This window comes from Plectrocnemia conspersa, unplaced genomic scaffold (assembly GCF_051122295.1).
Source record: "Plectrocnemia conspersa isolate PC_06_02 unplaced genomic scaffold, ASM5112229v1 ptg000001l, whole genome shotgun sequence".
NCBI lineage: Eukaryota > Metazoa > Arthropoda > Insecta > Trichoptera > Polycentropodidae > Plectrocnemia > Plectrocnemia conspersa.
In genome coordinates, this window is record NW_028277165.1 from 30,474,113 (window position 1) to 30,488,546 (window position 14,434).

At 32.5% G+C, this 14,434-nt stretch overlaps 1 protein-coding gene and 4 long non-coding RNA genes across 5 annotated transcripts in view; 2 read left to right on the forward strand and 3 right to left on the reverse strand.

Moving 5' to 3' along the window:
* rl (Mitogen-activated protein kinase rl) overlaps nt 1–14,434 on the reverse strand; it is a 123,680-nt gene that overhangs the window by 101,898 nt on the left and 7,348 nt on the right. The gene's annotated exons all lie outside the window — the stretch shown is intronic.
* LOC148239567 (uncharacterized) lies at nt 210–6,311 on the forward strand. Its single transcript, XR_015810454.1, has 2 exons — nt 210–1,868; nt 3,718–6,311. It is a non-coding gene; the product is annotated as an uncharacterized LOC148239567 (long non-coding RNA).
* LOC148239568 (uncharacterized) lies at nt 5,036–7,299 on the reverse strand. The gene is made up of 2 exons (XR_015810411.1): nt 6,083–7,299; nt 5,036–5,873 (listed from the first exon to the last, which is right to left on the reverse strand). It is a non-coding gene; the product is annotated as an uncharacterized LOC148239568 (long non-coding RNA).
* On the reverse strand, nt 8,729–13,605 carry LOC148239569 (uncharacterized). Its single transcript, XR_015810422.1, has 2 exons — nt 12,218–13,605; nt 8,729–9,599 (listed from the first exon to the last, which is right to left on the reverse strand). It is a non-coding gene; the product is annotated as an uncharacterized LOC148239569 (long non-coding RNA).
* LOC148239570 (uncharacterized) lies at nt 9,606–12,108 on the forward strand. The gene is made up of 2 exons (XR_015810395.1): nt 9,606–10,002; nt 10,082–12,108. It is a non-coding gene; the product is annotated as an uncharacterized LOC148239570 (long non-coding RNA).

Sequence of the window (14,434 nt, forward strand, 5' to 3'; positions counted from 1 at the left end):
ACGTCATTTCCAGGAAATGAAAGAGAAAAATAAAAGCAGCTTTGTTGTGCGAGTTTTATAATAATACATATTATAAAATAATACTCTCAGTAAATAAATATAATCTAACATAAATTCTAGAATCTAGAGTGATTTATTTACATACTGGAGCAAAACATATACATATATGTGTGATAAAAAACATAGTATATGAGTCAATTATTATTTGATTTTTTTCTGAAAGATAACATAAGACACTTAATTTATATTTATTTATAGTAAAACTTCCGATGCAACGCGTTACAACAGTGTAAACACGATCATCAAATACTAAGTAAATAGTGAGACATTAGACTAAAATCTGTGTAATGTATTAGATTAATTATAAATTATTATTACAGCTTACAATCAATATAAGTCAATATGCACGATATAGTTTAATGTTATTGTGATTATTTATCCGTTTCAAGTTTCGTTCAAGATTAGGAAAATCTAGGAAAACCTAATATGTAATAATCGATCAGAATTATAATTATATAATAATCACTAATTCTGATCCACCAGACAATATAAATTTATGGTTTTATATGATTTAAGCTAATTTGATAATTCTTAGGCAGATGTGATATAAATAATAAAATCACGTGCTAAAAACTAATTTAGATCTGAAGCATAGAAATAAAATATTGTAATCTATGGATGATTTTAGCGAAGTAACGGTATATTAGGGGTTGTCAGGCTTAAAAAAACGGTGTTTTGGTTGTATGTGTGAACTTTTAAAATCGGTTACTAAAATTAATATGCAAAAAATATTTATTTTAAAACGTTTTGACCTGAAATCGTTTAAAAAATATAGAATATATCTATATATAAGTATGGAAATAGATTCCAAAGATTGGGGGAAAATTCTAATAAAAAAATAAAAAATCTTTAGGAACCTGAAAAATATCAAATCCAGAAATCAAGACATTGAAAAACAAATTCCAGTATTTGAATAAACGAATAAAATAATTAGGAATATATTTGATGCTCTAAAAACGTATTTCGGACTTGCAGATCAAGTTTATTCATCACGACGACGTTTTACAAGCGTATTATTTATTTTATGTTATTAAGCTAACGTAGCTAATTGTTTATATACTAAACAAATGTAATCAAAACATACATATAAACATAATACTGTCGATTCAGTTTAATTGGAACATTGGTTTATCGAGACAGCCGGTTATTTGGGCCAAATCCCATGAAACAGAAAAATGCATGTCATTAAATACTATGATTCTTAACGAAATCGAAATATTAAAATAAGCTACGTCGAAGAAAATCTAATAAAAAATATTGTTTCAAAAAAACACCCGAGTCTTGAACATCTGCAGAAAATATTTAGTAAAATATGTAATTTCAGTGAAACCATAACGGAATACATTTTCACCGGTTTATACATTTTATACTAGCAAAAGTATAATTTAACTGATAGGCATTAGTGAAATTATAATGTTCATGAAACTCGGTTTGTCAGTTGCGAAACGTACATTTACAGTTCAAACCCAAACCTAACTTACACGAATTAACCAAACCCAACTTGGCCAAATGAAAATTCAAAAACTCATCAAATCCAAAATACAAACTAAGCCAACTTTACTCTAAGGGGGAAATAGGCAGAAGAAAAAGTACCGACAGACGTTGTATTTCGCATATTGTCCACAGCTCATATGATCGATACTACACTATATTTTTAGAATATGATAGCTATCCTTACTGATATTATCATGGAATTATTATATAAGAGATCAAAGTATATTCAAACCAAATTTTGGTCAATATGGGAGTGCAAAATCAATTATCACTTCTAAGAAGGCAAAAATTCACGTCGAAAGCAATAAAATCTTGTCGGCACCGTCGTAGTGGGAACGCTCTGTAACGAGCGTTCCCACTCCGACGACGCCGACACGATTTTATTGCTATTGACGTGGATTTTTGACTTCTGAAAAGAGATAATTGTTTTTGCGCTCTCCTATTGAGCAAAATTCGGTTTAAATATACTTGGACCAATACTCTAATATCATAAGTCCGTAGTAACATCGGTAAGGATAGATCATGGATCATATTATAATAGATGTATCATATTATAAAAACATAATATACACTAAAAAATATAATATATACATTAACAGAAAAAAAAGACTTTAATATTATAATTTATTTCTTAATGCATGTGTTTTTCTATTCCCTTAAGAAAGCCTGCTACATTTTAATTTTGCGAATTGTCCTAGAAATATTATTATACAAATTCAAAGCTCCGTACAATATTCCCCTGGCCATACTCATTTTCTTAAGCCTATCTCAATGTATACATAGTATTAAATCACTGTACATTTTTATTTATTATTAAATACTTATTAAAATACATATTTGTATATAAATACTAAAACATTTCTGGAATATCCAATCATTGCGATATTTCAATAATATCTCTACTAGTAAATCTATTTTTATGATGTATGTGACGATGGAAATTTGCACTGATTGAGGGGCAACGAGAAATGGACCTGAACAAAGGACAGGCGGTGTCTATACAAATAAGTGCCTAGCGACAGCACTGCCAAGTCCCCAGCTTATAGTCATTATAATATTTGTATGTAACAGCTAAAAACATAGTATGTTTCTGCCCCGAATCGTCATTGGCTCGAGAAAGAACGAAACTATCTTTCATTTTATATACCCAAAAAGAGTAAATAAACGCGAAAATAGTGTATGACACTTCCTTTCGGAATAATTTTACGGATACCCGCCCCGATGCTTAAGTGCTTAGATAAGTGACATAAAATAGCATAGTCTGTTTCCACTCCGAAGCATCGCATTGGCCAGACGGTCAAGAGTGGGAGAGAGCGAAGCATTGCCATAACCGCAATAACTGCGATGTTGATAATATATATCTACTAATTCGTTTTCGACTTGACACACAAGATTTCAGCCGAACAAAGCGAAGCCACGTCGAAAGGAATCCAAGAATTCAATCTGATCTTCGAAATAAACTACTTCGAAACTACGAGGATAACATGTATCTATTTTATTTCACAAATCGTAAGTGATTTAAAAATGTTGCAAAAATAATAATTTATATTTTATAAAAGTAACCGGTTTTTGGAACTAGTGGATTTTTAAAATAGATTTTTTTAAATACAGTTTTGATTAAAACCCAGAAATATATTAATCATAACTAAAACAAAAACAAAAAATTCATAAAATAACACTGGACAGCTTTTTTTGCAGCGATTTTTATACAGAAAATCATTTCTTTTAAAATTCATAATCGTAACTTAGAAGGCAAAACAAAGCTTTAAATATGTATTGTATAAGTGTCGAAAAACTACGGATTTAATATATTCATCTTTGTGGCAAAAAAATGTAAAATCGTTACACAATGTTTTCCGAGTGTGCGGCGTGTTATTTTGCGTCGATATTGTCAAGTATAAAAATAGTTTGGCATACCTGACGAGCGCGAGAGCGTAATTATATTTGCATTATAAATGTAGTACATAATAAATGACTTGAGAAATAGCTCGAGATTTTTTTTAATCCATCCACGTAACATTACTCGAGAGACAAGCCCCGCAAGATGAAGATTTGTAAATGATTGGGAGTACAATTAAGCTAAGCATTTATAAGAATTAAAAGCATGTCTAGAACGAAGAAGATTAAAGTGTTTTCACAATGAAATTTCATATTAAATAACAGCCTCTTGTCGTTTATTATATTAATTCACAACCATATATATTCCATTAAAAGAGAAAATAATTAAAAAGCAATCGTACGCTTTTATACGCATGCTCGCTCATGTGAAAATGCTCGTCTAATTACATGCGCCAACGAAGTACCCTAATTTTCATTTTCGTTTTATTAATGTGCAATAAATATAATACACATACCCTATCCCAGAGATACGCAAACATTTTAAAATAATTGTATATTTTGTGTAAGGGTCCAGATTTCTCCAAAATGAAATGGGTAATATTCATCATCAATCCGCCGGTGTCTCAATTTTATAGAAAAAATTAGAATATACTTTTTCACTGGTGTTTAAAATTTAGTAGGGGCCGCTACTATAAATATAATTACGACATAAACAAGATATATAAAATTCCATTTTTATGCGATAAAACTAACACATTCATACATATTTTACAATATTCACTTTTATATGAAAACATACATCACAAGATGACACAAATGTCTCTTCATAGACAAACTTCACGAGAGGGACTCTCATTCTTCGAGGGAATAGAGTAATTTATGACTTTCCCTTTGAGAAAATGTATCATGCGAGTTTTTCAATGCCAAAAAAGCAAACAAACGACAATATACGATACGGAAACTTTTTTATGTTTACATCTATGTATACAATATCGACCGCAAATTGAATCCCATCGACATTTAGCGAAAATTTACGATTTACGTATTCACATCCAGCTTCACAACAACGCACTAATTTTAGACTGAAATTATTTATAGTCGGAGCTTCCCAGCGGCTGCGAAAAGCCATTTATGGAAGCAAATTTGTACGGGATAAATATAAACAAATATTTTATACTGTCATATGCCAATTTGGCAATTGCGGAAATTAAGGGGATTTTGTTTTATTAATGGCTACAAAGAAACACCGATACATAAATGACGTCATACAGGAGAGTAAATTTATTTCATAAACATTACATTGACGATGGATGGCCAAAAATGTATTAAACCCTTATAAATGTGTTATATTTTAATAATTCCAGATAAAATATAAATAAAAGTAACGATAATTTATTTTAAGTATTTTTATATTTAACCGTTGTTTGGGAATAATTTACAGATGAACGAAGTTTAGTAATTTAAGTTGCCCATCAACTTTTAATGGGCAGTGTTTTTTTTATAATAAACCACAAATGCTCTATTATAAACAAGTAGTGTGACTGGGGGGATAGATCCAAAGCTATTATTTTTTAGGGAATATTATCCAATTTAAATGCATTATAGTTAAGGTAGAAATATTCATGCGACTTTCGCGTGTATATTTATTTTTTTACCGCATGTACGACACATTTGTCATTTTAATTTAAATAGAACCATAAATTATATAGGTGATGTATGTATTATGATAAGTTGGCCATGAGCTGCAGTAGTTTTATTTTGCAGTTTAGTAGATACATAGTAGCTCTTCCTCGGTGTTACCGGCATAGCTCCAGGTATGCCAACAAAATCGACCCCCCCGTAATTAAATGGTAATTATTAAGTTTCCAGCTTCAGTATTGCGGATCCCATTAAAACCTTATATGTTTTTCTAAAAGTCACGGGTTTGTAGTATCTGATTGAAATAAATGCAGTAACCTCACCAGACAGCTCTGAAACTGTCAGTTCACACTTATTAGTATTGAAATAGGGTTTGCAATAATACCAGAGAGACAAAAAACAGTTATTGTTATTATTATTGCAATTAATCGACATGATGCATGATTCACGTCAATTAATTGAAATAATAATTTTTGTTTCACTTCGCCAGCCATCCCTGTCATAAAAAAGGGCGCGGTCATTTCTCTGTTGCATAGCGGAATTACTGGGAACTGCTAGGTACCGTTAGATTTGCCTGAGATAAAGAAAATGTATTTCTTTTATGTTGACACGTCGCGCATATACAAAAATATCAAATTCAATTTTTATTTTATTTTTAATTAAAAAATATTGTTTCCATTGAGGGAGATTATATTACATAATATTATTTGATAAATAGATGTATTTTTTGATATTCGATCTTTATTTAAAACAGTGACATTTTCGTCCAGTACTCCTAATATATTCAATGAACCAGTTAATCGTAATAATCAATTCGAATAAATAGATGTTTATGGATAGACCTGCAATCACTAGACCTACACCTAATATAGCATTTGTAACTACAAATCACTAATAAGTCATTTAATATAAACCAAAAAGAAACTATGGACTTATTAATACAGGTAATAAATAAATAAAGGTAAATTTATACATTTAAATTAATTAAGATCATCGTGATCTAACAAGAGTCGGATAGCGACAACCTTAGGACGCCCTGGCTTTAACGGACATCAGAAAAAGACGCAATCATGATTCTCAAAGAAGTATCGGAACTCAAAACTGGAATTCCTCGAGAATAGTTTGATTGTCCATAGAACCTTTAATCAGTTTGAAGGAATACTTAGCGACATACAAGTTTCTGCATTAACTCAGCGAATCGTATCCCAATGGTCACAACTATGGTTCTATCTCGAATGAAATTTGAAAAAAAAAATCATGGAATAAAACAATTTGTGTACTTGAGCAACACATTTTTTTTTCTCTCAATATACTCGAGTGACTAGTGCCGCTCCAAAATCCTTTATGCGTCTTCATTTTGTTTCGAAATGCGAAACAATGAGACGCTCCTCTCAACAAAAAAAGATGTTTATGCTTTCGAAAAACATTTATGAATAGAACGTTTATCGGCGGTCTCTACTATGACCGAAATTCTCAGAATACCTTCGATGAATGAAACAAAATTTTGGAAAGGCCCATCTTTTATTATCGTTTAAGGCTTATCTTAAAAACAGGCGTGTGATGCAAATTTTAGTGAAGTTTGTATTACGTTTTTTGTATTTGTTGTTTCAGTACATACATATTTCATTTCAATCAGTACAATAATTTTATCGCAGTTAATTTGTTTCTTATATGCAAATCCGCACATAAGAAACGATGATACGGAATTGATTCTCAAGTACTACTAGTATTCCCGAATATATCAGTGTTCAAGCCAGCGCCAACTTATACTTATATATTTCCGCAACACCGAGAATTAGCTGACAATGGAAGGTCGTGATGCATTGTAACAAATCCCATACCCCGCAAATTGGTGACCCCGACGCGTCCGTTAATGAAACGCGGATGAAAACAATACCAGATAATTAGTTAAGTTGGTTTCTGCGAAATTTTCAATTAACGCGAGTGACCGATCACGGCGCAAGAGTGACGAGAAAAGTTGGAGCTGTCCTTGGAGAAAAGTTGTCTCAATAAGGGCGAAAGCGGCGGACGTCGACATGATTAATCTCCTCGGTTGGATTATAAATATTTCCAAGCTGTTGTGTATCATTGACAGCATACTATGACAGCGACGTCACGACACAGACGCCAGGGGTGAGTAACGGGCGGTTGGCGGGCCGCAAATTAACAGCGGGTCACCGCCATAAAAGCGAATCTCGCAATATGGCTTTTCATACATTCGAGCCGAGTAATATACAATAATAAAGCCTTAGTGCCGTCGCTGAACACTTGATGAAATATACATATTAAAATTTTAATTCGCGCGGGGAATATATGTCTAGAGATTGACAAAGCATTCGACGCACTCTGATACCGAAAATTTAATTTCAAACATTCTTTACGTGATATTGAATATTTCACCTGATTTAGATTCAACGGTGATTTCTTGCTAAAAATCCGATGATTGGTGAATAGCGTCGAATCACTCATTCTTTGAACTTCGCTTAACATTGCCCCTGCTGTATAAAGAGATAAATAGGACGTCTCATAAATCGGATTTCGGAACATTTCTTCATTCACTCAACGAATAAAACGGTCTAATCAGATTCTCATTTTTACTTTCCCCTCCCCTCTACTTCTATACAATAAAATCGATAGCCATGTTTCGAATTTATAAGGGTGTATTGTGTAGGGATGTTTACAACCCCGAATGTTGTTACTAATAAGCGTATCCAGTGTCGTTTTCGGAAATCCCACGTCGAAATTTTCGATAACAAGCGAGCAAATTAGAATGAACACATTGTTATTTAGTTACACATTTGAAATTGGACAAAGCTAGTAATATATTATATTATACAAAAGTATATAATATTACCGTTAATTTCAAACGTAGCTAGTTTATAAAAATAGTATCGAGACAGTATTACAAATGTTGCATGCAAAGTATCATCTGTCTATGAAACTATGCTAGAAATAATTTATTGTCTCTCTTGAAAATACTGACGGCAAACCAATAAATTTCGCAAAAGTGCTTATTTATCACAAGTGCAGCGTCGTAAACTACCCCTTGCCGTTTCAAAAAAAAAAAAAAACGATTAATAATTCAGGACGGGCCGTGGCGATGATGTAGTGCCCGGAGCCTGCTCGACCGCGGAAATCTCCTGTTTTCCGTGAAAATTGGATGAAAATTCCCGAATAATGGAAGCGAGATTTTTTCACAGTCGGGACAACTATATGTATAGCAAAAGGGTCTCAGGGCGAATACATCATCGATAGTTGGTAGCTTCCCGCGGGATAATCCAGATTACCGTCCGGTCCCGGCCGGTCCAGATCTGTCATCTTTTCACACATCTAGGGTCGAATAAAGAAATCAATCTTGCGAGTGCGGATATGGAGCGTCTAAAACGACATTGAAAATGTAATAATAATAGTCTCCCCTAAACGTCGACGACGTACAATACCCATGGTAGGTACGCTTAGTTGTTCGTTCATTTTCACATTTATTTCTAGTGCGCCGATTTAAATTTACTACTAAGTTAATCTACTAATGGTGGACAATTTAGCCATAATACCTAAGTGTTTGCAAAAATGATTATTTTAAAATTATATCGCAATAGCTCAACCGTTGTTGAAGGTAGCTTTTATAAATAGCATACTATCCAAACACGTTGGCGGAAAAGATAAAAACATGATACAAGTACTATCTACAATCATACAATTTAACAAGCGGACATCAACAACTATTAAATTTGCTAAATCGATACATTGACAGAATAAATTAACTATGTTAGACATATAAATCAGCTGCTAACTATGTAAAATAAATTGTACGATTTTCGCATCCTACAATTCAATTTTTGTCAAGCCTTTAACTCACTTATTTTATCGATATATTTATTCCAAGAATTAATCCAATGAGTCAGTATCACAGGTCATAAATTAAGTTAGTGAAATTATTACACGAATAAAAAACGTTAATAAACGTCATTGGTATCTATAGGCATATTTAAAGTAATTATCGGCATTTTCGAAGTCCCGGGAAGCGAGACAAAAAAATCAAGTGTGTAAAAAAGCAGTTATAGAAAGCAGTTAAAGACGAATTAGATAGTATATTTTTAATTTCATAAAATATAATAAATTGCATATGCAAATACATAAGAATACTTGCTCGCTTTCCGTTGATGTTGACATAATTGCGAGCAAAAATTTATATAAAAATTCAGATTTTGAGTCCGTTCTCCGGTTGATTGCAAAATCTTAAATTTCCTCTATTATATTAATATCATTTTACCAGATAAATATTCTAGTGATTTATTAGTTGTTTAATTATTCTTCGATTGTCAGCGTCATTATTAATGAAATAATCAGTATTATCAAAAAAATCGTACAGAAATACTTCCATCAAAGAATTGGGAGTGACTTTGGAGCAGGGATGGAGATTTTGTATGTGCATTGCTAAAGTTTGCCACACGGGGGTGCTCGGATTCGTTATGTGACTTGTGACTCGCGTGTGACTTTAATAATTTATTGACAATACACATTATGTGCAATACTCTAGTTTGTAGCGTTCTTAGATACAGCTCTATTGACTAGAACAGCGGTTTCCAACCTGGGAGGCGCGCCTCCCAGGGGAGGCGCGGACTATTGCCAGGGGAGGCGCCAACATTTTTTAATGAATTATTTTCTATACCATAATATCTACAAATGAATAAAACTTGATATATTAACGTAACAGTGAAAATTCAGTGCATGAATGTTCATTTTTTTACATTTACATATATTTAATTCCTATTAAAAAAATTATCTGGAGCGGAGAAATTTAAAAATGGCGCGTTTGCAAACGCTCTGTTTCGGTAATACACAAAACGACCGCTAGTTGCATAAAACAATAACCTCAAATTTAAATGTCACTCGTGTCAACTGAAGCGTGTCGGCGGGCGTAGTATTGTTTTTTTTAATTGTTTCTGACGTGATTTCTTCTTGAAAATAATCGTTAGTATATTTTAAACTTCATTTTTTTTTTATTTAAACTATCATTGATTTTAATTTATATCAATAAAATATTTTTTAGACGAATGGATAAATTTTTGAGTGGTTACAAGAGAAAAGTCAACAATAATGAAGATACTGATGCTGATACTAGTGGGAATAAAATCAAAAAAGTACAAGGAAGTAAAGCTCCCAAGAAAAGACAATACAGTTCATCCTATTTATCATTAGGATTCACTAGTGTCATTATAAATGGCTTGGAAAAACCAATGTGTTTGTTGTGTTCGAAAGTTTTGGCTTCAGATAGTATGAGACCAGTCAAATTAAAACGGCACCATGAAACTCTACATTCTGAATACGTTGATGAGTCCATAGAATATTTTGAAAGAAAATTGGATGAGCTTAATAATCAAAAGCAAACGTTTAAAAATATTCTTTCTGTATCACCAAATGCATTATTGGCTTCGTACCATGTCTCTTACCGAATCGCAAAATGTAAGAAACCACATACAATAGGAGAAACTCTAATTTTACCAGCAGCTATTGATATGGTTCGAATAATGTTCGGCGAATCATATGCAAAACAGTTGCAACAAATTCCGCTTGCTGATAATACAGTCGGAAGAAGAATCAATGATATATCTGAAGATATTTGCGATCAATTAGTTTCTCGGCTGCGTACTTCGAAATTCGCCATACAAGTAGATGAGGCAACTGATATAGCTAAAGATGCCCATTTAATTGCATATGTTCGATATGTTGTGGAAAATAATATATTAGAAGATATATTATTTTGCAAACCCATTCCTGGAAAGACCACATCCATTGAAATTTTTAATATAATGGACAGTTTTTTTAAAGAAAACGACATAACGTGGAGTAATTGTATTGGACTGTGTACTGACGGAGCTCACTCAATGTCCGGACACAAAGCAGGTCTTCAAGCATTAGTTAAAAAGAAAGCACCACATGCTATCTGGACGCACTGTATGCTTCACAGAGCAGCTCTAGTGTCAAAAAATATGAGCGAGGAACTTAACAACATTTTTACAAAAATTATAAAAATTATAAACTACATTAAGAACAGTCCTTTGAGATCTAGGCTGTTTGCAAAGTTGTGTGTAGATATGGAAGCTAATTATACCTCACTTCTGTATTATTGTGAAGTTCGCTGGCTATCTCGTGCAAAAGCGATTCAAAGGGTATTTGAACTCAAAGAAGAAATAACAGCCTTTCTCGAAGAAAATCACCACGAAGAGGCACATTTGTGGACGAACGATAATTTGCTTGTTAAACTTGCCTATTTAGTTGAAATTTTTGGAAAATTGAGCAGTTTGAATAAATCAATGCAGGGATCACAAATGCATCCACTTGTTCAAAAAGACAAAGTAAAAGCTTTCATTAAAAAGTTGAAGTTATGGAAGTCAAATTTACAAAAGAATGAGTTGGACATGTTTTCACTGTCAAAAGATTTCTGGGCCACAGCCAATATTGAAACAAGCAAGAATCTTTTTATTGAACACTTGGATGGTCTAGTGCTGCATTTTGCAAATTATTTTAAAGATCTTGATTTCTCAAAGTTTTTGTGGGTACAGAATCCATTTATCGACGATGAAAACGACAAATTTGAGCTGACAACCATTGAAAAGGAAAAACTTATAGAATTATCATGCGATAGCCTACTAAAACAAAAGTTTCAAAATGAAACCTTAATTCAATTTTGGATGAATCTTAAAGGAGAGTATGAATCTTTGTATTGCAAAGCAATGCAAGTGCTTCTACCGTTTGTAACGTCGTATTTATGCGAAACGGGCTTTTCGGCACTGGCTGCAATGAAAACTAAATATCGCAACAGGTTAGTAGTCGAAAAAGAGATACGAGTGGCACTCTCCACATTGCCCCCAAGATTTGATAAGCTTTGTGCTAATAAACAACAAAAACCGTCGCATTAAATTTTTATGCGATAGATGTAGTTGGTTTAATTGTTTAAAAAAACTTATATATAAAAATAAATATACACGTATGTGTATGTTATAACTAAACCTTGTTATTATTCTGTTAATTGTGGTTTTCAGTTTATTTATGTAATAAAGTTTTTATTATTTAAAACGTGTCTATATTATTTAATCTATTAAAAAAATAAAAGGTAAGGGAGGCGCGGAAAATTTTTTTTTTTTTTGGGGAGGCGTAGTAACAAAAAGGTTGGAAACCGCTGGACTAGAATACAAGTGAAACGAAGTACTTTATGTTATTTAAAAAAAAAAAATCTATAACATCTCTAACAGTTGTATCCGTATTTGTATTTAGTGCTTTTTTGCTAGGAGCGTTGGGATACAAGCGTCTACTTAATGAAGCACTTTTTTAGGTTGCTAAGGGGTGGTATCGATAATCCATCAATTTTATGTGTGCACGATAATTATTTTTTTTTTAATATTCTTTAATACAATTCCCAAATGCGTCATGATGCTGATTAGGAATTATGACGAATCTGGGAAACATGTCAAGTGTGTACTAAAACAATATAAAAAAATGAATGTACCTAATATTATTATCATCACTTTATTGTTCAATCAATGTTTTGAAGATGATTTTTTATTATTAGATTCCAGCAATTAAAATTAAATTTTAAAAACAAATCAGTTATTGATTTGAAATTTTCCTTTTCATCAATACAAACCAACGATACTATCATTGATTTGCTTTACTGTCAATAGTTTTAAAGAATTTATAAGGATTCTTGAAGAAAGAAAGTGGATGAAAATATTCAAGAGGGAAATTTTTTTCTCTGCATTTCAATGGTAATTTCTATGCAACATTTTTTTTAAGTTTTTGCGACCCTTGGTGTAGTACACGTGGGTCGAAGAGTCGGAAAAGAACACCTAGCTGATTTCGAAGTACGTAAAGTCAAATATAGTGGCGGAAGCGTTATGGTCTGGGGTTGGAAACTTATACACTTGCGAGGGTAGTATGAATAGTGAGATTTATATTATAATGTTGGAACCCACTTTAATGGATTCTTACTGAAAAATATTTCCTAGTACAAACCACGCTACCATCCGATTCCAGCAAGAAAACGCTACGTTCCATACTTCGCTAAGAATCAGGGGTTGCTTTGTGTCAAAGGGTTTGACGCTTTTAGAATTTCCTACACAGTTACCATACCTAAATCCTATCGAGCATTTATAGACAAAAATAAAAGGAAAGGTTGTTCAACACAATTACAAATCCAGAATTGAACTGCGAGAAAAATTGCAGATAGAATAAAGAAAATTGTCTCCGTCCACCTGCAAGTCATTAGTTAATATGCCAATATTAAAGAAGTAATATTAAGGCTGAACCTACTAAATATTAAAAATAAGCTTAAAATAAACACTTTAAAAGAAATTTAGCTATTTTCAAATTAAAAAAAAAACGTACAGCTTCACCAGACGACAAACAACACTAGACTTAACAATATTCCGGTTTTTATTGTTTAGGAGTTATTATTAAACCCTTTTAATGAGTTCATTCACGTTTTGACTCATGTAAAAGTAATAAAAACGTCATAATTGTAAAAAATAGTAGCACGATTTTAGTGACCTACCCATAGGACAGTGGGCATATCTGAGTTTTAAACAACCTTAATCGTTTTTTTATTTATATTTTCACGATATTTTTAAGATATAACACAATTATTTATTTATTATGGCTAAGCCTGTATGTACATATATATTATATACAATAAAATGTTAGAATAAAAAGATCCCCTCGCATGATGCTTTCATCTGTAACAATAACAGTTACATGGCAAGCTTAATATGTAATGTATTACAATGTAGAAAATACAATACTCTGGCGATATTTTTATTTAACATTATACATTTTTTCTTGCAACAATGTTTATTTTAAAAACAACTCGTGGGATTGATAAGCAATGAAAGTATATTAATTATTTCCGGTGCCACAATTAAAACGTGACCCAAACAATAACTAATAAACAGATACGGTCATTTTAACTCCAATCAGTCAAAGGTTAAACGGTATCTTGTGCGCGTGACTCATTGTGTCCATTTTGCCAATAAACGTCCGCTCTTTTGGAGCAAAAAACCGACCAACCAAGAGGCAGGCTGACGATTACCGTTTACAGGTTGGAGAGGGAATCCTGACAAGGATCTCCAGACCATAAGTGGGATGATGCAACGGCCGAAGGAACAGGTTATGTCACACTCTACGTACGCTTGCTTTCGAGAATCCAAGAGACCCTTTAAATTTTGTCAAAGTTTCCTTTGCACGTTGATGCTAAAACGCGTCATCCTATGACTTACTGGTAGTTTAAACGCCAAATAGTTGGCAGGGGGACAGCAGCAAATCGGTATTGACTCGGTAGTTTTGATCAGTGGTCTCTAAAGAGTCGGAAATTGAATACTTTATTTATTCATTTAATAGTTCATTGGGT